Below are 21,467 nucleotides of genomic sequence, written 5' to 3'. Positions count from 1 at the left end.
AGATAATGTGGAAAGTAAACCCAAAAAGGTAGCTAACTCTATGTTTTTAAAGGGAACAGATGAAAAAGAAATAATTGACATTGTCAACAAATGCAAGGCTAAGACATCTATAGACAATAACGGAATTGACATGGCATTAGTTAAAAATATTATAGAATATGTGGCGAAACCCCTTACATATAAGAGTAAGGCTGTGGACGAACCCTTATCTCATCATCCAACTGTTGGCAGAACCACTGGAGGTAAGAAAAGTTTATTTTTCTAATCACACTTACACACAAATACAAACAAATGTATTAGAAATGTATTTTATGGTAAAATGATGTCTTTCTATAATTTACAGGACGTGGGCGTGGGCGTGGTGCCAAGGCTGTCCCTCTTGTGTGGCATTCCATGGAGGAGAAGGACTGGCGCCCCTTGGACTTCCCATTCACCCCAATTCCTGGTCCACTGAGCAGTGCTGTCAGATGAACCAGTGGAGTTCTTCCAGTTATACCTGAACGATGAACTGCTAACACAGATCGTGGACCAAACCAACATCTATGCAACGGTGTGCATTGCGAAGATGGACCATCAGTGCCATCCTCTAGAGTCAATGCATGGCAGCCTCTCACATCCTCTAGAGTCAATGCATGGCAGCCTCTCACATCCTCTAGAGTCAATGCATGGCAGCCTCTCACATCCTCTAGAGTCAATGCATGGCAGCCTCTCACATCCTCTAGAGTCAATGCATGGCAGCCTCTCACATCCTCTAGAGTCAATGCATGGCAGCCTATCACATCCTCTAGAGTCAATGCATGGCAGCCTCTCACATCCTCTAGAGTCAATGCATGGCAGCCTCTCACATCCTCTAGAGTCAATGCATGGCAGCCTCTCACATCCTCTAGAGTCAATGCATGGCAGCCTCTCACATCCTCTAGAGTCAATGCATGGCAGCCTCTCACATCCTCTAGAGTCAATGCATGGCAGCCTCTCACATCCTCTAGAGTCAATGCATGGCAGCCTCTCACAATCTCACATCCTCTAGAGTCAATGCATGGCAGCCTATCACATCCTCTAGAGTCAATGCATGGCAGCCTATCACATCCTCTAGAGTCAATGCATGGCAGCCTCTCACATCCTCTAGAGTCAATGCATGGCAGCCTCTCACAATCTCACATCCTCTAGAGTCAATGCATGGCAGCCTCTCACATCCTCTAGAGTCAATGCATGGCAGCCTCTCACATCCTCTAGAGTCAATGCATGGCAGCCTATCACATCCTCTAGAGTCAATGCATGGCAGCCTCTCACATCCTCTAGAGTCAATGCATGGCAGCCTATCACATCCTCTAGAGTCAATGCATGGCAGCCTCTCACATCCTCTAGAGTCAATGCATGGCAGCCTCTCACATCCTCTAGAGTCAATGCATGGCAGCCTCTCACATCCTCTAGAGTCAATGCATGGCAGCCTCTCACATCCTCTAGAGTCAATGCATGGCAGCCTCTCACATCCTCTAGAGTCAATGCATGGCAGCCTCTCACATCCTCTAGAGTCAATGCATGGCAGCCTCTCACATCCTCTAGAGTCAATGCATGGCAGCCTCTCACATCCTCTAGAGTCAATGCATGGCAGCCTCTCACATCCTCTAGAGTCAATGCATGGCAGCCTATCACATCCTCTAGAGTCAATGCATGGCAGCCTCTCACATCCTCTAGAGTCAATGCATGGCAGCCTCTCACATCCTCTAGAGTCAATGCATGGCAGCCTCTCACATCCTCTAGAGTCAATGCATGGCAGCCTCTCACATCCTCTAGAGTCAATGCATGGCAGCCTCTCACATCCTCTAGAGTCAATGCATGGCAGCCTCTCACATCCTCTAGAGTCAATGCATGGCAGCCTCTCACAATCTCACATCCTCTAGAGTCAATGCATGGCAGCCTATCACATCCTCTAGAGTCAATGCATGGCAGCCTATCACATCCTCTAGAGTCAATGCATGGCAGCCTCTCACATCCTCTAGAGTCAATGCATGGCAGCCTCTCACAATCTCACATCCTCTAGAGTCAATGCATGGCAGCCTCTCACATCCTCTAGAGTCAATGCATGGCAGCCTCTCACATCCTCTAGAGTCAATGCATGGCAGCCTATCACATCCTCTAGAGTCAATGCATGGCAGCCTCTCACATCCTCTAGAGTCAATGCATGGCAGCCTATCACATCCTCTAGAGTCAATGCATGGCAGCCTCTCACATCCTCTAGAGTCAATGCATGGCAGCCTCTCACATCCTCTAGAGTCAATGCATGGCAGCCTCTCACATCCTCTAGAGTCAATGCATGGCAGCCTCTCACATCCTCTAGAGTCAATGCATGGCAGCCTCTCACATCCTCTAGAGTCAATGCATGGCAGCCTCTCACATCCTCTAGAGTCAATGCATGGCAGCCTCTCACATCCTCTAGAGTCAATGCATGGCAGCCTCTCACATCCTCTAGAGTCAATGCATGGCAGCCTCTCACAGTGGAGGAGATCAAAGTCTTCTAAGGCCTCTTGTTCCTAACTGGGCTGATGCGCAAACCAGAACTCTACTGGGCTCAGGATGAGATGCAGGCTACGCCCTATTTCAGCAAGATAATGCCTCGAAATAGGTTTCAACTCATCCTCCGATTCCTCCACTTCAGTGATGCCACAGATACTGGTGAAGACAGACTGCTTAAAATCCGCCCAGTCTTAGACTACCTTGTGGACAAGTTCCAGGAGCTGTATCAGCCATCACAGAACATCTCCATCGATGAGGGCACGCTCCTGTGGAGAGGAAGATTGAGCTTCCGGGTCTACAATCCTCAGAAGCCGATCAGATATGGGATCAAGTCGTACATCCTGTGTGATTCGGACACAGAGGGTATTGCTACAACATGAGGCCATACTGTCTCCCTTGCCGACACTATTACCAGCTCCTAGCTTCTCTATCAGGTAAAGGCTACCGTGTTTTCATGGATAACTTTTATAACTCTGTGACCACGTGTAACAACCTCCTGAAAGTGAACACTCACGTATGCGGGACAGTGAGGAGGAAGAGGGGGGCACAGCAGGAGATTGAGGAGGCTACCTGTTCCAGCCTGGGCAAGGTGTGTACAAATGAAACCAAATGGACCCTCACTGGTCCATTTGGTTTCATTTGTACACGCTCAGAAAATCCACTGTCTAACACACACACACACACGCACGCACGCACGCACGCACGCACACACACAGACTGATCCATGCAGTGTGTACAAATGGAGCATTTTGTTTTTCATGTGTACACTATAGCTATGCTGAGCACTAAAACAGAGTATAGATAGATATAGAGATAGATATTGATGACCCCTGATAGACCATATATAGAATATATGACATGCAGACAGCACTGAGGTCAGTTGATGTTTTCTGTCATTGCTACCTGTATCATACACTATACATTATGTGACTGAAAGATTCACGTCTAAAGCAAAATAGAAGCTTATTTGGGCTCGTTATTTGGTCTATAGGGTGTACACATGGAACCAAACGTGTCCATTTGGTTTCATTTGTACACACTGCATGGATCAGTCTAACACACACACACACAAACACACACACACACACACACACACACACACACACACACACACACACACACACACACACACACACACACACACACACACACACACACACACACACACACACACACACACACACACACACACACACTGTGCTACTGTATAGTAGGTTGTGAGTAGTTGCTTATGGCTACTTCAGTCTCATTATTCGACTGGAAGTATTTGTCTCATCAGCAAGAAAGAGAACTTATAAAGACACTTGTGGACAAACCACACACGTCATGTGACTAGACATTTACAGCAGACAGAGAAATGAGAAAAATAAACTAAGGAACTGAAATGTCAACCATTGCCATATAAAATACCAAGTCAAGTCATCAGTATGTTAATCATAAATAAAAACAGCTTGTGAACAAACACTATTTCAGAACGATTGTGTCCTTTCTCAGTTAATGGGTTCAGGAATATAAAAGAAGACATAATTAGCACAGGTTTTTATCCAACACATTTGTTTTACTTTGTTTTGTTTTTTTTAGCACACTGTATCATTTTATTGAGGCATCTCAACAGCGGCATGTTTCGTATTGTATTCTGCCAGCGGTACAACAGTACAATTTCAGTCTAAACTAAAGGTTTGTTTAAAGGACTATATTTCAGTATTCCTTTAGGTAAATTACATTCTGACTCTTTGGTGATGTAGGGCAGAGGTTCTCAAACTTTTTCCTGTCAAGGACCCCCAAATTGACACTTATTAGCCCGTGGACTCCCATTTCAAAAGATATGCCAGGGACCCCCCATAAGAGAAGATTTTTACAGCTCTAGCAGTGATTCTCAACCATTTTAATTTCATGGACCCCCAGTTTGACATGCATTAAGGCTACGGACCCCCGTTTAATGGCATTTATATCACTTGGACCACAATTCATGTTGTAAAATCAATGTCAATTTAACTCTGAGTGTACAAATGGAACCAAATGGACCCGTTAGGGTCCATTTGGTTCCAAATAATTCGTTCTAAAGAATAGCCAAAAAAAACTCATTTTGCCCCAAAATAAAATGTCACAACAATCCATGTAATTAATGGGAGACCCTAAAGATAAGAATAAACATGGTTGTGTTTTGTTCTAACCCCTAAGATAGGGGTATCTCAGAAACTATTAAAGGCCTTTTTTGAGGACTTTCTACAGGACTTTTGTGCCAGTGTAATGTTGGCACCAGTGTTGCCAGATTTTGAGAGAGAAATAAGTAACCTGGTCTAAGAAAACAAGCCCAAAAGAAGCGACTCTTGGCCACATGAGCACTTTAAACACATACACACACATCGGCTATTTGAAAATAGCACATTGATTGTGAGCTTGTAGATCTGCTATTTTCATAATAAAAAACGTGTTGCCACCCCTCTCTCTTTGGTTACTTAGAAAAACGCTGTATAAATGAACGAAGATATAATTATTATAAAACATTATATAGTTGTATTATTTATTCTTTATTGAGTGATTAAAGTAAGAACGCAGGGTTGCCATGTCGGCTTATAATATGCGTTTACACGTAATATACAGTGTGTTGTTTCTGTGGTGTTGGACGATCTGAATGTCTAGTGAAGCGGACGCTTATAATGAGCCGACATGGCAACACTGACGCCATCCACCACTGTTAGCAGCCACCAGGCTAACAGGCTAACAAGCTAACAGGCTAAGCTCAGTACAAACGTATGTGTTTACATGAGTTTTAAATGACTTTGAATGGTTTTAAAATGTGTGTCATGAGTTTAAATGAGTGTTAATGTGTTTAAATGACTTTTAATGAGTTTTAAAGAGTTTGAATGACTTTAAATCACAACAAATAACATCAACTTTCATCGTCGTTGCTGCCGACGTCTCGAGCAACATAACAGGAAATGACGTAACAGACAAGCTTACCCTCAGCCAAAAGGGTCCGTGTAGCAACAAGCTCCGTGTGTCCAACAGAACAACAGTTCCTACATGTATTTTAACTCCATTTTAACCATGATAGAATCATCTAGAACAGGTTGGTTCTGGTGACTCATATTGTCTTCTGATACGAGAGATGAAGCAGGGACCCCCATGAAGTAGTGTGTTGTGTTGTGTGTAGTTTGAATGTGTGTAGTTTGAATGTGTGTTTTATAACTCTGTCATGGACAGACTGGAAAACTGCTGCTTGGACGCCCTCTAGTGTCCATCAGCAGACACTACATGTGTCTGAGGATATTAATATGGAAAAAGTAACTTACATTTTCTACTTTTCTACTCTACTTAAATAAAACACCAACATATATATATATATATATATATATATATATATATATATATATATATATATATATATATATATATATATATATATATATATATATATATATATATATGTGTGTATATATATATATATATATATATATATATATATATATGTGTGTGTATATATATATATATATATATATATATATATATATATATATATATATATATATATATATATATATATATATATATATATATATATATATATATATATATATATATATATATATATATACATTATATATTATATATATATATATTGTTCTTATATATATATAAGAACAAACCAATAGCAGGGGTGGAAAAAAAAACACCTAAACCTACCTAAAGTAAAACTACTCATTATGCAGAATGTCCCATTTCACAAGTTTTCATTATGTCTAAAATCTATTATAAAATATTTTGAAAATAGCAGATCTACAAGCTCACAACCCGTCACGATGAGCTTGTAGATCTGCTATTTTCAAATAGCCAAAGTTCAAACAGGGCTGAAGTGGTTAATGTATGTTTTGTAATAATAATAATAATAATATATCGTGATATCGCAATATATCGAACATGGTGATATTATTGTTATCGAGGGCCTAATATCACCACAGATATCGTATGGTGAGATACCCATATCGTCCCACCCCTAAATAAACATTACTTGGTACTCTTTTTTTTCTATCACAAAAATACAAACCTTCGATATGGATCAAGCAGTTTCTCCAGTATAGACTATAGTCTGGTTTTAGAGGGACCTTGGATCTCTGCCCTGGATGGAGCGGGTCACTGCAAACAAACTCTGCAGATGCCTTGCCTGTAGTGGCTTCTCTTCACAGACAAACATGTGGTGGAAATGGTCAGGGTGTTTCTGGAGATGTTCTAGTAACCCCAGGGTCTTGAAGCCCCTCTACAAACCTGCAAGACAGCAACATTCCTGTTAGGATCATGAATTAATTTACACAAGTAAAACACAAGTAAAACACATTAGTTACAGATTAGACTGCGTAGGTGCATGTAAACTACGGTTTATTTACATAAATAACTACAAGGCCATAAGTTGCTTACTGGTCAATGGCTTTTGCCATTCTGCCATGCAACAGGAAGTGGACGGCAGCCTGGACCAAGGAGTCCCTATCCTCCAGCTTAGTCACCGATCTGCAGCAACACAGAATGCTCCGGCTTTCATCGGCCTCTAGGATGGCAAGATATGCCTCTGCAACAGTTTTTGCTTCTTTTATCTGTGTGAATTAAAATGAATGAGTATGGAACAAGTGCAACAAAGACGTTTTAAAATGAATACTTTAATGGCCCATAAATGTTAATACTCACTTTCATCAGCTGTTCCCTGAGAGTGTGATCGGCCACATCTTCTATGCTGACAACACAGAGTTGCTGGTAGAGCAGGTCAGAAAAGAGATGTGGGCCTAGTCCTCCGTGGACCACACACACTGAAACCACAGAGAGATACATGTTGCTGCCCGAGACTGCAGTATTTGAAGAGACACAGTAAACAGTTAGTTACTGATCATCATCTAACCATCATGCAGATTAAAGTTCACATCCAATCTATAGAAAACCTGACATGCAAAATAACAAGACAAATAAAAGAAGAACATTATGCCGTCGCCTTGCTAAACTAATGGCCTAAGTCATTTTTTAAAGTTTTTCAGGAAAAAAAAAAAAAACTGATCCAAAACAAAACTATATGATATTTCTTAATCATTTCACCCAAAATGTGTATAACAAATTATGACTATTTAAATAGAAATAACACTGTCTGTCAGTTATGTAACATAAGAGATTTAAATAGGTTTAAATAGGATTAAATCTGACTTCACACTAGGGAGTTAGGCCACTGTACTAAAAGGGGAGTGAACAGCATGATCCTTTTCAATCAGGAGATTAGGATTAGGATTTGACCAGAGGTGGTCAGTGTCATGAGGAGCTGACTTAAAGGCAAGAAGATAATTTTCCTCAAAAAATGACTTAGGTCATTAGTTTAGCAACGTGACGATACGATTGTTGATAACGCTCTAACCTTCAAGGCTCAACGTCAGTCGCCGTGCCTTTTCATGGTCCTCAAAGATGTGACGGCCATGGATGTCTTTCTTCAGCAGCCGCAGGAACTCTCCTAGTGGGCCCACCCTCATCCACAGACCCCTCTGAGCCGCTGTCCTCGTCAATAACATATTACTCCAGTTCTAGCTTCACTACACTGGCTCCCGCTTGTTTTTAGGATTGATTTTACATTTATTTTACTAGTTTATAAAGCTCTAAATGGTCTGGCACCTTCCTACCTCTATGACTGCCTAGAGAGATATGTTCCAAACCGGCCCCTCAGGTCTTCTAGTGCTGACCTGCTCGAGGTTTCCTACAATGACTTATAAAAAACACGGTGAAGCAGCATTCTGCTTCTACGGACCGACAGCGTGGAATAAACTCCCATTACACCTAAGACAGGCAGCCTCTGTGGATAGCTTTAAAGCACCATTACACCTAAGACAGACAGCCTCTGTGGATATCTTTAAAGCACCATTACACCTAAGACAGACAGCCTCTGTGGATAGCTTTAAAGCACCATTACACCTAAGACAGACAGCCTCTGTGGATATCTTTAAAGCACCATTACACCTAAGACAGGCCTCTGTGGATAGCTTTAAAGCACCATTACACCTAAGACAGGCAGCCTCTGTGGATAGCTTTAAAGCACCATTACACCTAAGACAGGCCTCTGTGGATAGCTTTAAAGCACCATTACACCTAAGACAGGCAGCCTCTGTGGATAGTTTTAAAGCACCATTACACCTAAGACAGGCAGCCTCTGTGGATATCTTTAAAGCACCATTACACCTAAGACAGGCAGGCCTCTGTGGATATCTTTAAAGCACCATTACACCTAAGACAGGCAGGCCTCTGTGGATATCTTTAAAGCACCATTACACCTAAGACAGGCAGGCCTCTGTGGATATCTTTAAAGCACCATTACAACTAAGACAGGCAGGCCTCTGTGGATATCTTTAAAGCACCATTACAACTAAGACAGGCAGGCCTCTGTGGATATCTTTAAAGCACCATTACAACTAAGACAGACAGCCTCTGTGGATATCTTTAAAGCACCATTACACCTAAGACAGACAGCCTCTGTGGATATCTTTAAAGCACCATTACACCTAAGACAGACAGCCTCTGTGGATATCTTTAAAGCACCATTACACCTAAGACAGGCAGCCTCTGTGGATAGCTTTAAAGCTCAGCTCAAGACCTACTTCTTCACTCTTGCTTTTAGCAGATTTTTTGGTTGATTTTTAAATCTCTGTGTTGTTGTACATGTCCTCACTGTATTGCCTGATTCACTGCCCTTTGCTATTATTTTAATGTGTTTTATGCTTCTGCTTTTCTTATTTTTCTTAACACATTGGCTGCCAAAGACGCAGATCTGCGTTCCGTTTTTTTTTCTTCGAAGATTTAGACTCCCATCCACTTCCTTGTTAATTATAGTGACACTCTGTTGGGGGTCTGTGGGTCTGGGTATGGGGTGAGGGGGTAGGGCTCACAGGGATCAGGCCTGGGAATTCACCTGACAACAAAAACACAATAGTTAGGGCTGCATAAATAGCAGGGTAAAACGTTGGAAACTATCATGATAATAAACTTTATTTGTAGAGCACCTTTCATGGGTGCAGTACGTTAGTCCGACAGCGCAGCGCTCCGACGTTTCAATACTAAACCCGAACCAAACCCGCACCCTAACCCTAACTGCACGCGGATGCCACATAGTCGGAGAAAAGGTCTGTCGGATTAACGCATGCCTCCCCTTTCATGACATGAAATGCAGCTCAAAGTGCTTTACAGAGCAACAATACAATTACAGTTACAACCAATTTAACAATAAAGCAAAAAAAGAAAGAAAAGCAAAAGCATAAAACAACATTAAAGATGCAGTGCCATAGTTTTGAGCCTTTTCTGGTTTTCACGTGTCTACAAAGTTAACATTACTCTAATAGACCTCCAGGGGCCTGTTCCTCAAAAGGGAATTAGAGCTTAAGCCTGGCTTTAACACCTATCCTGGCTTAATTTAGCCAGGATTAGGGCTGAATCGGTTCCTCAAAAGCTGAATTAGCTTGAAGATTAGTTTAGCCAGTTCACCCTGGCTAAGTTTAGCCATGACCCGATTCCTCAAAAGAGAATTGAAGCAATCCTACCTTAGTTACCATGGCAATTTAGCTGTGAAGTTAGCCTGGTCAGGAGCAGGCTAACAGCCAAGCTTACTTAATCCAGTGCCTTGTTCTTCAAGTTTTTCCACAGTTAATTCAACACATGTGTTTGAATATGGACTCATTTTAATGACCTTGCATTCAAATAAAATGAAATAAATAACAAGATATAATCAAATTAATTATATTACTGAAATAGTGTGACCATGAATCATAATTGTTTCACAATGACTCGTGATATGTCATTTTCACTCTGTTGACACTATAGTTCATATTGTTGTTAGATGTTTGATAATATATTACAGATTTTTTTTAATATTATAAAAAAAATGTCTATATATATATATATATATATATATATATATATATATATATATATATATATATATATATATATATATATAATTATTTTAATTTTTTTACGGGTTTAAAAGAGCCTCTTCACTGAATGTAAGTCAATGAGGAGCATATTTTAAATTATCAATTTCTAGTCAATGGAGAAATTATTTTTTATTTCTTGTCCACCTTTGGAGTTACATCATGAACTACACAACCCAAACCTCTACCAAAGTGGTCTTGCAAATGTGGGGTTATTGCGTGTCCCGCCCCCCCCCCCCGTCCCCCCGTCCCCCGCTCATCCCGTCGCGGCCCCCAGTCGCGGTACACCCCCCGTCCCGTCCCATCCCGTGCGTCCCGATGCCGTCCCGTCGCGCGCACGCGCACACGCACACACACACACACACACACACACACACACACCGCTAAAAACGCCTTCTAAATCCTAACCTACATTTGCAATACTTTGCCACGCTTTCTCCCTGGATCTATTTATTGCGGTCGCGTTTCTCGCTTATAATACATTTCACTTCCTTGTATGATTCCATGAGCTGCTGCAATGCTGCTGTTCAGCCACAGAGAGGAACGCCGCTCTGGTTTTGGACTCCATGATTGGTCAAGTTCAAGGATTCTGCTATCGACTTTCATGGTCTTTTATAGAAATACGTGAAGCTTGGCTTCATTATCCTGGCTCGACACAGCCTGGCTTGACAAGGCCTAGCTCGACAAAGTCGCTCCTTTTCAGCCTGGCTTTGCTTTGAGGAACGGAATAAACGAGGCTTATATGGACCCGACTTTGTCAAGTCTGGATTTGGCTTAAGTCCAGGCTTAGTTTATTCACCTTTTGAGGAACAGGCCCCAGGTGTTGTTATAATGTGCACATTTGTCTTCCCTGTGTACTTTTGGTTTCTTCCTGAAAGCTGAAAGCCTCTGAGTCAAAATGCCCGTTGGAAATACCCTGTTTTGATGACATCACAATAACAGGGGACAGCCTACCACAACTCACTTAACATTGTGGGGTGTGGCTAACTCAGATAGAATACCACCCACCTGACAACCACGCATACATAATGACCTGGTGGGTGTGGCCACATAAAAACGTAATTTTAGCCATTTCTGTACACTTTTTGGGGAAAATTATTTCTCCTAGTATAATCATAATACCTGATCATCATTTTTTAGGCGGAAAATAAATCATGGCACTGCATCTTTAAGATAATGTTATACAAATAATGATGAACACATTGGTGAGACTATACCTTGTTCCAGTCTCTGTGCAATACTGCAGGATGTAAATATCCTGGCATCATGGGCTGAGCCCGGCCATAATGCCACCATGTTGGAGATGAGGAGGTCCGCATCACAGATCATCTAAAACAGTCAAATAAGCATTATTTTACACATTGGCTATTCAAAAATAGCAGATCTACAAGCTCATAGCGCGGCACCGAGTGCCACGCTATGAGCTTGTAGATCTGCTATTTTAGAGAAATCGTAAAAATGTGTGCAAATCTTTGAATATACTTTTTTTTCAAGCGAACATTTGGAACTCGAATATTTGCTTCTGGGGCGGGGGGGGGGGGGGGGTCCCTGGAACAACATATTTTGAGATGGGGGTCCTTGGCCAATTACATGTCATTTTGGGGGGTCCTTGACATGAAAAAAGGAACCACTGATATTATGGTGACATAAGTTTTTTTTCAAAAAAACTGTTAAATCCCCCAGAAGCAAAGATTTGACTCAAATCTCAAGATTTGCAAAAAAATAAAGTAACGATTTTTCAAAAATAGCAGATCTACAAGCTCATAGCGCGGCACTCGGTGCCGCGCTATGAGCTTGTAGATCTGCTATTTTTGAATAGCCAAAGTGTAAAATAATGCTTTTTAGCTCAAATGAAACAGTGACACAGATGCGTTCCAGGTCTTAATGGGTTAAATTCATGTTACCGCCAATTTGATATAAAAAGTCCTCCTTGATGTCGTTCAGTCCTCTGTGTCCATGCAGGGAAAGTGATGCAGACTGCATGGCGCTAATGACTTTAGGGCAATAAGGTAAACGTTGTGGATCGTTCTGCACACACAGCGCCGTTGCTGAGATTCTGCAGCATCGCCGACTGTGTGTACAGGAACGTACCACTCACACAGTATCTCATCGCCATACGCACCATTCGTGGTACCGTCAAGGCGCGGCTCCGCGGTCTGGGTAGACATTGGGGGGCCAAGCAAGCAGTCTACAGATGTAGCGTATGCCGGCCCCCGAAAATCTGTATCGCTCACATAACCGATCATCACTGAAGGCAAAGGGGTCAGACCTGTCCCTAAACACCCTTTGACTTCTCAGTGCCCTACGCAAGACCTGCGCCTCTTCATCCTCCACGGCAAGCAGAAAAGGACATGCCGTCGTGAAGCTAGAGAATAACCACTCCCACACATGCTTTTATACACTCTAACTTAATTGAAAACACCCTTGCAAAGTTGTCAGCCATTTTTTTTTTAAATCTCAAGAACTTGGGTAATATATAAAATCAAACATCTAACAACAAGATGAACTATATCCTTCTATAATTTGACTAACCTCTGTGGTGGTGTCTTGGAGATAACGTTGCCAGGTTTCGCGCGAGAAACAAGCAGCAAGGTCTGTACTTTCGCCTGCGCCCTTCACGGGGGCTTGGGTGCTCATATCCCCCTATGGGTATGGTCTAGTAGTGTTAACTATAACAGAGTGACAATGACATATCACATGAGTCTTTGAGTTTTTGCAAATGGCTTTCTATCTTGTTTTTATTATGTACTGTAGCACTTTGAGGTTTGTTTCAAATGTAAAGTGCAATACAAATAAAATGTATTATTATTATTATTATTATGAGTCATTGTGAAACAATTATGATTATGATTCATGGTCACACACTATTTCAGTAATATAATTACATTGATTATATCTTATTGTATTGATTTCATTTTATTTGAATGCAGGGTCATTAAAATGAGTCCATATACAAAAACATGTGTTGAATTAACTGTGGAAAAACTTGAAGGACAAGGAACTGGATTAAGTAAGCTTGGCTGTTAGCCTGCTCCTGACCAGGCTAACTTCACAGCTAAATTGCCATGGTAACTAAGGTAGGATTGCTTCAATTCTCTTTTGAGGAATCGGGTCATGGCTAAACTTAGCCAGGGTGAACTGGCTAAACTAATCTTCAAGATAATTCAGCTTTCGAGGAACCGATTCAGCCCTAATCCTGGCTAAATTAAGCCAGGATAGGTGTTAAAGCCAGGCTTTAGCTCTAATTCACCTTTTGAGGAACAGGCCCCAGGCTGTACGGACCCGACTTTGTCAAACCTGGATTTGACTTAAGCCCAGACTTATTTAATTCAGCTTTCGTGTAATGGGCCCCCAATGTTATTCTCCATAGAGAAATGACTTTACCAACCAGGGGATGAACGAGTGACGTCAGGACTTCTGTACTCTATTGGATTCATGTTAATGTGTATTTTCTCATCATTCAAACCTTTACCACCAGGAACACATCTGTGTCATTTTTACATTTCTTTGGGCTATTAAAATAAAATATCAGATCTACAAGCTCATAGCGCGGCACCGAGTGCCGCGCTATGAGCTTGTAGATCTGCTATTCTTTTTGAAAAATCGTTAAAAAATTTGCAAATATTTGATTATATGTTTTTTAAAGCTAAGTCTTTGCTTCTGGGAGGATTCTACAAATGTCTTCTAAATCCTAGCAGTTAAAAAAAGTATATATATATATACATATACAGATGTGCCACTTCAAAACTTCACACGTTACTGTTCTTTCCCTGAAAGTGCCCTGAAAAGGCATGTTTTCCTCCCTGTTCTGCCCTTAAAATGCACTGTTTTGCCCCTGAAAAGAAGTTGTCACTACACACCCCCGTGTTTCCCTTCAACAGACATCCATGTACATGAGAACAAAAGAATGTGTGTTGAAGAAGGTGTCAGACTCATTATGAGGCGAAAGGTGATTTGGAGAGGTCCTTGACCAGTTGCTCAAATTAATTAGCATCATAAAAGCAGTGATCATCAAAATAATTCATCATTTTAAATGCCCTTCTTTGTCCCTCTTATTGCCCTGGGAATCCCCTGAAAATGTACTGTCTTGGCGATGGCAGGACATGTGAAGTTTTGAAATGGCACATCTGTATGTTGCTATAATATCAGTGGTTCTCAAACTGTTTTCATGTTAAAGGAGCATTTCACCCCTGGAAGAAACTGCAATCACTCAATGGTAATAGTATTTGTAGTATTGTATAACAGTAGCACAATTTAAAATTTGCACCCTATGGCCAGAAAAATAATGAAATCTGTGTGTTTGACTAGGTTTTGACTGGACTGCTTATTACTACAATGACCATAATGCTTTTGGTGCACTGCCCCTCCTTGTGGCAGGGGAGGTTCGGTGTGGGTGGGATCTCCAACAACAACGTTGAAACAGCATGGCAGTGTTGCCATGTCTGCTTATTATAAGCGGCTTCTTTCTAAAATGTAGTTGATATTTGGGCTTGTTTCCAAATGTTTTGATTGTTGTTTAAACCAGTGGTTCTCAAACATGTTCATGTATTTTTCCACAGTCCCCCATCTGAAATTATAATTTGTGCCAGGGAGCCCCTAACAAATATGTGTGTGTCAAAAAGATTCCACATTTTGCACTTTTTCCCCCTCAAGATTTATTTGTAAATAGCAGATCTACAAGCTCACAATGGGTCGCGAAGCTTTGTGAGCTTGTAGATCGGCAATTTTCAAATATATAATATCCCATGTCTAGGTAAAGTGCTCTTGGCCTAGTTATCTTCTTTTGGGTTTGTTTTCATAGACCTGGTTGCTTAATTCTCTCACAATATCTGGCAACACTGACTGAAGAACGCACACGTTCATCTAGTTACATATATGTCCAAGGATTCGTTAGTGATGTCATATCACTGACAAATCCTTGCTATCTTCATGCAGTTCTACTTCCGTGTCGCATAGTAGTGACATCACTTTCGAATCCTTGGTATTTTTATCCTAGCCTTTCGCGACGGTTTGTTTACCAGCGCTGCCACTACACTGCCGTCTTTTTTTTTTCACGCTTGCGCTTATGAAACACTACACAGGATTATTATTTCATGTCAACATTCAAGTACAACTATCAGAAGATAACTCAGGTAAAGTCTCACTTTGCAACGGGGGTTGTCCGCTGGGCGCAGCTAATGGGAGTGACTGGCTGTGTGGGGACACCCCATTGGGGCGGTCTTTGGAGCTGGTCTGTGTGAGACGCGTCGAGACATGTAGTGCGGAAAGGAATTACGTAACATCTCGTGACGTAAATAACGTCACGAGATGTTCGAAGATTACTATATATCTACAAACACAGTATACACAAAAAAAAAACAGGACCTTGTTTCTTGTGTCCTAAACTTCATTAAAAAAGGTCTGCGGTGAAATGTCCCTTTAAGGACCCCCAAAATGATATATATTTGTCCACGGACCCCCATCTCAAAATATTGTGTTCCAGGGACCCCCACCAGAAAGATTTGAGTTAAAAATGTATATTATATAATCACAGATTTGCACATATTTTAACCATTTTTATATTCAAGAATAGCAGATCTACAAGCTCATAGTGCCACGCTATGAGCTTGTAGATCTGCTATTTTTGAATAGCCAAATAAATCTAAACTGACACATATGTGTTTCTGGTCTTAATGCTAAACCAGTGATTCTCAAACTTTTTCATGTCAAGGACCCCCAAATTGACACTTATTAGCCCGCGGACCCACATTTGAAAAGATACTCCAGGGACCCCCATAAGAGAAGGTTTTTACGTCTCTAGCGGTGATTCTCAACCATTTTGATTTCAAGGACCCCCAGTTTGACATGCATTAGGGCTACGGACCTCCATTTAATGGCATTTCTATCTCTGGGACCCCAATATGTATTGTAATCAATGTTAATTTAACTCTGAGAGTGTACAAATGGAACCAAATGGACCCTTACAGGTCTGTAACTCTGAGAGTGTACACATGGAACCAAATGGACCCTTACGGGGGCCTATTACACGAAAGGGAAATTGAATAAGCCTGTATTTAAGTCAAATCCAGGCTTGACAAAGTGTGGTCCGTACAGCCTGGTTTATTCTGTTCCATGAACGCCAAGCCAGGCTGAAAAGGAGCGACTTTGTCGAGCTAGACCTCCTTGTCAAAAGCCAGGCTGTGTGGAGCCAGGATGGTAAAGCCAGGCTGTGTGGAGCCAGGATGGTAAAGCCAGGCTGTGTGGAGCCAGGACGGTAAAGCCAGGCTTCACGTATTCCTGTAAAACAGTGACGTAGCCAGAACGCTGGCATGAGCTGTGCCTGGGTATTTGCATGGCTCGTGCACGCGCCATGCGCGGACACATTTTCGTGTTTTTATGAATACAAGGACACTTATATCATCATATACATGTATTTACTGTTATTGTTTCACACATGCTTACAGCGCATTGAGGATATAATATGTGTAGCTGGTTATGAATGCTACACATTTACAATGTGCATTTATAGATCAATATTGTAACAAGTACATTAAACACAGTCTGTACAACTGCTCCCATTGCTTTATTATACTTGTTCTGAAACATGAAAGAATACAATAAAATACATGGAAAGAGTAATAAAACAAACATGGCCTCCTCATTCATTAGAAGAACAATATCAGTCACTAGAAGCAGAGACGTGTTTTAATGAGTCTAGCGCGCGCGCGCACACACACACACACACACACACACACACACACACACACACAGAAAAAGTACTCTGATGTTTCTAAAAGTAGAAATACCACAAAGTAGAAATACTCTCAGACAGACAGACAGACAAAGACAGAAAGAATGCCAAAACAGTAATTTTTTTGTACTTTACTTGAGTATTTCCAATTTCCAATACTTTTACTTCTACTCCACTACATCTCAGAGGTAGATACTGTACTTTTACTCCACTACAATTATTTGAAAACTTTAGTTACTAGTTACTTTTCAGATATAAATTATTACATTATAAAAAGACAGAGAAAGAGAGAGAGAAAGAAAGAAAGAAAGAAAGAAAGAAAGACCAACAGACAGACAGACAGACAGACAGACAGACAGACAGACAGACAGACAGACAGACATGAGCGCTATGAGATCTGCTTGTAGAACATTTTTGCAAATCTTTGAATATATACGAGTGAACTGGCCAAATGCAGCTGCAAGAAAAGAATGGGAGATGTTTGATCGTGACGCAGACCAGGTGCTTGAAGCAGTGATCGCAGGAGATGTGGGGAAGAAGCTCAAGGCCATGTCCTCGATAATCTGGAGTATGGGTGCTGATCGCTTTGGAAAGAAAGAACAGAAAGGCAGAGTAAACATCCAGCCCAAGGACAACAGACGTCTGAAGGAGATAGCTGACCTTAGAGGGGATCTGAGGAGGCTTAAGAAGGCCTTTCGCAAAGCAACAGCAGATGAGAAACCAGCTCTCTCAGAAATTCGAGACAGCCTGAGGGAACGCATTAAGATCTTGCGTCGAGCTGAGTGTCACCGCAGGGACAGGAAGCGTCGGATGAAGGAAAGGATAGACTTCATGAAGAACCCATTCAAATACCTGTCCAAACTATTGGGCGACAAAAGATCAGGGGAGTTGAAAGCAACAAAGGAAGAGGTGGAGGAGCACCTTCGTCAGGTCCACAGTGATCCCAGAAGGGAGGACAGTTTAGATGAGATGGAGAAGCTCATAAAACCGGCTGAACCAACTATTCCCTTCAAGGCAGAAGAACCGAGCTGGCAGGAAGTCAACAACTTTCTCAAGAAGACCAGAGGAAAATCAGCCCCAGGGCCGAACGGCATCTCGTACAATGTTTATAAGCATTGCGAAAGGCTTAGGAAACGACTCTGGAAGCTACTGACAGTGGCATGGCGAAAGAACTTCCTTGCTGACGATTGGTTGGTTGCTGAGGGGTGCTTCATCCCTAAGGAAGAAAACTCTAAAGGGATTAAGCAATTTCGTACCATCTCACTGCTCAATGTGGAAGCTAAGATCTTCCTGGGGATTTTGGCGAAGAGGTTGACCACCTTCATGTTGGACAACGGGTACATCGACACTTCAGTTCAAAAAGGTGGCATGCCAGGGGTATCTGGCTGTCTTGAACATACCAGCGTAATCTCCAAGATCATCGAGGATGCAAAGAGGAACCACGGTGACCTAACAGTTCTGTGGCTTGATCTAACGAATGCCTATGGAACGATACCCCACAAGCTAGTGGAGCTGACTTTGAAGACCTACTACATCCCAGAGCGATTCCAAAAGCTCTTGCAAAACTACTTCGACAGATTCAACATGCGCTTCACCTGCAGAGAATTCACCACTAATTGGCAGAGGCTAGAGGTGGGCATTGTCACTGGCTGTACAATTTCAGTGATTCTGTTTTCCGCAGCGATGAACCTTCTCGTCAAGTCAGCAGAGAAGTTGCGTCGAGGTGCAGTACTTGCAAGTGGCACCCAGATGCTGCCCATAAGAGCGTTCATGGACGATCTCACCATCACGGCAAGATCAGTGCCAGAAGGAAGATGGATTTTGGAGGACTTGATTGAGCTCACAAACTGGGCGAGGATGGAGTTCAAACCGGCAAAATCCAGAAGCCTAGTACTGAAAAAGGGGCGTGTCCAGGAACGGTTTCGCTTCAAGATAGGAGCAGACATCATTCCAACTGTCCAAGAGAAACCTGTGAAGTGCTTGGGGAAGTGGTACAGGGCAGACCTCAATGACAGGCAGAGTGTGAAGGAGATGCTTAGCCAGGCAGAAACCTGGATGACATCTCTGGAGAAGAGCGGTCTGCCTGGCAAGTATAAGGCCTGGGGCTACCAACATGGGGTTCTCCCCAGACTGCTCTGGCCACTCCTGGTTTATGAGGTACCTGTCTCTACAGTTGAGGGGCTGGAGAGGAAGCTGAACACCTACTTGAGGAGATGGTTGGGCGTCCCAAGAAGCTTCTGCTCCATTGGCCTGTACAGCACAGGTAGCAAGCTACAGCTGCCCATAACATCAGTAGTGGAGGAGTACAAGGCCACAAAGACACGCCAGGCCATGATGCTACGAGACAGCAACGATGAGAGAGTGCGCCAGGCGGGCATTGTTGTCAGAACAGGGCGAAAGTGGTCAGCCAGCAGAGCACTGAAGGAGGCGGAGGATCGACTGCATCATGCTGACATCGTTGGGTCAGTAAACCAGGGAAGGCTGGGTCTGGGCTGCTCCACCAGAACAAGCTGGAACAAAGCTGACCCAAAGGAGCGGCGAGGCTTGGTGCAGAGAGAGGTGCGGAAGGCAGAGGAGGAAAGCCGGCATGTCAAGGCTGTGGCCATGAACAAACAAGGCAGCTGGACTAGATGGGAGGGTGTGAGGGAGAGAGCTCTAACCTGGCAGGACATCTGGAGCATGGAAGGCCACCGGATCAAGTTTCTGTTGTGCTCTACATATGATGTCCTGCCGACCCCATCAAACCTCCATACTTGGGGATTGGTGGAGAGCCCAAGCTGCACGCTCTGCGGAAAGATATCTAACCTCGAGCATGTCCTCTCCTCATGTCACTCGAGCCTAGCAGACGGCAAGTTCCGGTGGCGACACGATCAGATCCTCGCACAATTGGCAGATGGTGTTGAACAGGCGAGGAAAAAGGCAAGACAGCTTTCTAAGGGGCCTCGCTTCATCCAGTTTGTCAGGGCAGGAGAAAGCTCTGCAGCAGGAGGGAGGAGCAAAGGGGTCCTGGCCACAGCAAGTGACTGGGAGATGCGGGCCGACCTGAAAAAGCAGCTCAAATTCCCAGAGGAGATAGCCCACACTAACCTGAGACCTGATATTGTATTGTGGTCTAAAGGTACCAAACAGGTGGTGCTCATGGAGCTGACGGTACCATGGGAAGAGAGGATAGAGGAGGCGTATGAGCGCAAGCTTAAGAAATATCAAGCCCTCATCCTCGAGAGCCAGCAAAATGGATGGAAGGCCTGGAACTTGCCGGTGGAGGTGGGCTGCAGGGGGTTCGCTGGGCGGTCACTCTGGCGAGCCCTCGGACTGCTGGGGATCGAAGGGCTGGCTAGGAAGCGGCTGGTAGCAAACACTACTAAACGGGCAGAGGAAGCTTCACGCTGGATCTGGATACAAAGAGAGGTGCGGTGGCAGAGACGACCTACTGAAGGACCAAAGACATAGAGTTGGGTGGTGTTCAAGCGGGGGTAGAGCCAGGACGCTGGATCTGCCGTTGAGCCCCTCCGAGGTGTCATGGGCTTAAATCAACGAAACATCAGTGAAGGGGGGTGCCCATTTGACAACCTGCTGAAGCCACCCAACTCCTGTCCAGTTGTGGTATGCGGTCAAGCCTAGTCTTGGCTCAGGGAGGAGGACGCCCCTGCCATGCAGAGTCCCGTCGGTGCCTTGAGGGAAGGAGAGACGGAGAGAGCGATGCCACTGGCTCACAGATGGCGCAGGGGCGAGTACCTGTAAAGGTGAGCCAGTTGCGATACCCTATCGTATTTTGCATATATATATATATTTTTAAACCAAACATTAGTAACTCAAATCGCTGCTACTGGGGGGTCCCTGGAACTAAATGTTTGAGATGGGGGTCTGCGGCCAAATACATATCATTTTGGGGGTCCACAGCAACATACTGTTAAGATTTACAAAACATTTTTAGATATGTGTTTGGCAGTGGACCCCCATCTCAAAATGGGGGGTCCACTGTTCCAGGGACCCCCCCCCCCCCCAGTAGCAAAGATTTGAGTTACAAATGTTCATTTTAAAAACTATACTGTATAGTAAAAGATCTGCACACATTTTCTAAAATAGCAGATCTACAAGTTCATAGCTATGAACTTGTAGAAAGACGGACGGACGGACGGACGGACGGACGGACAGACAGACAGGCAGGCAGGCAGGCAGGCAGACAGAGAGACCTTGATAGAGACAGACAGTAAGAGAGAGACAGACAGACAGACAGACAGACAGACAGACAGACAGACAGACAGACAGTAAGAGAGAGA

This window comes from Gymnoscopelus microlampas, assembly GCF_963454915.1.
Source record: "Gymnoscopelus microlampas genome assembly, chromosome: 8".
Lineage (NCBI taxonomy): Eukaryota > Metazoa > Chordata > Actinopteri > Myctophiformes > Myctophidae > Gymnoscopelus > Gymnoscopelus microlampas.
The sequence above is the reverse complement of the archived record's forward strand: the minus strand, read 5'-3'. Positions refer to the sequence as shown.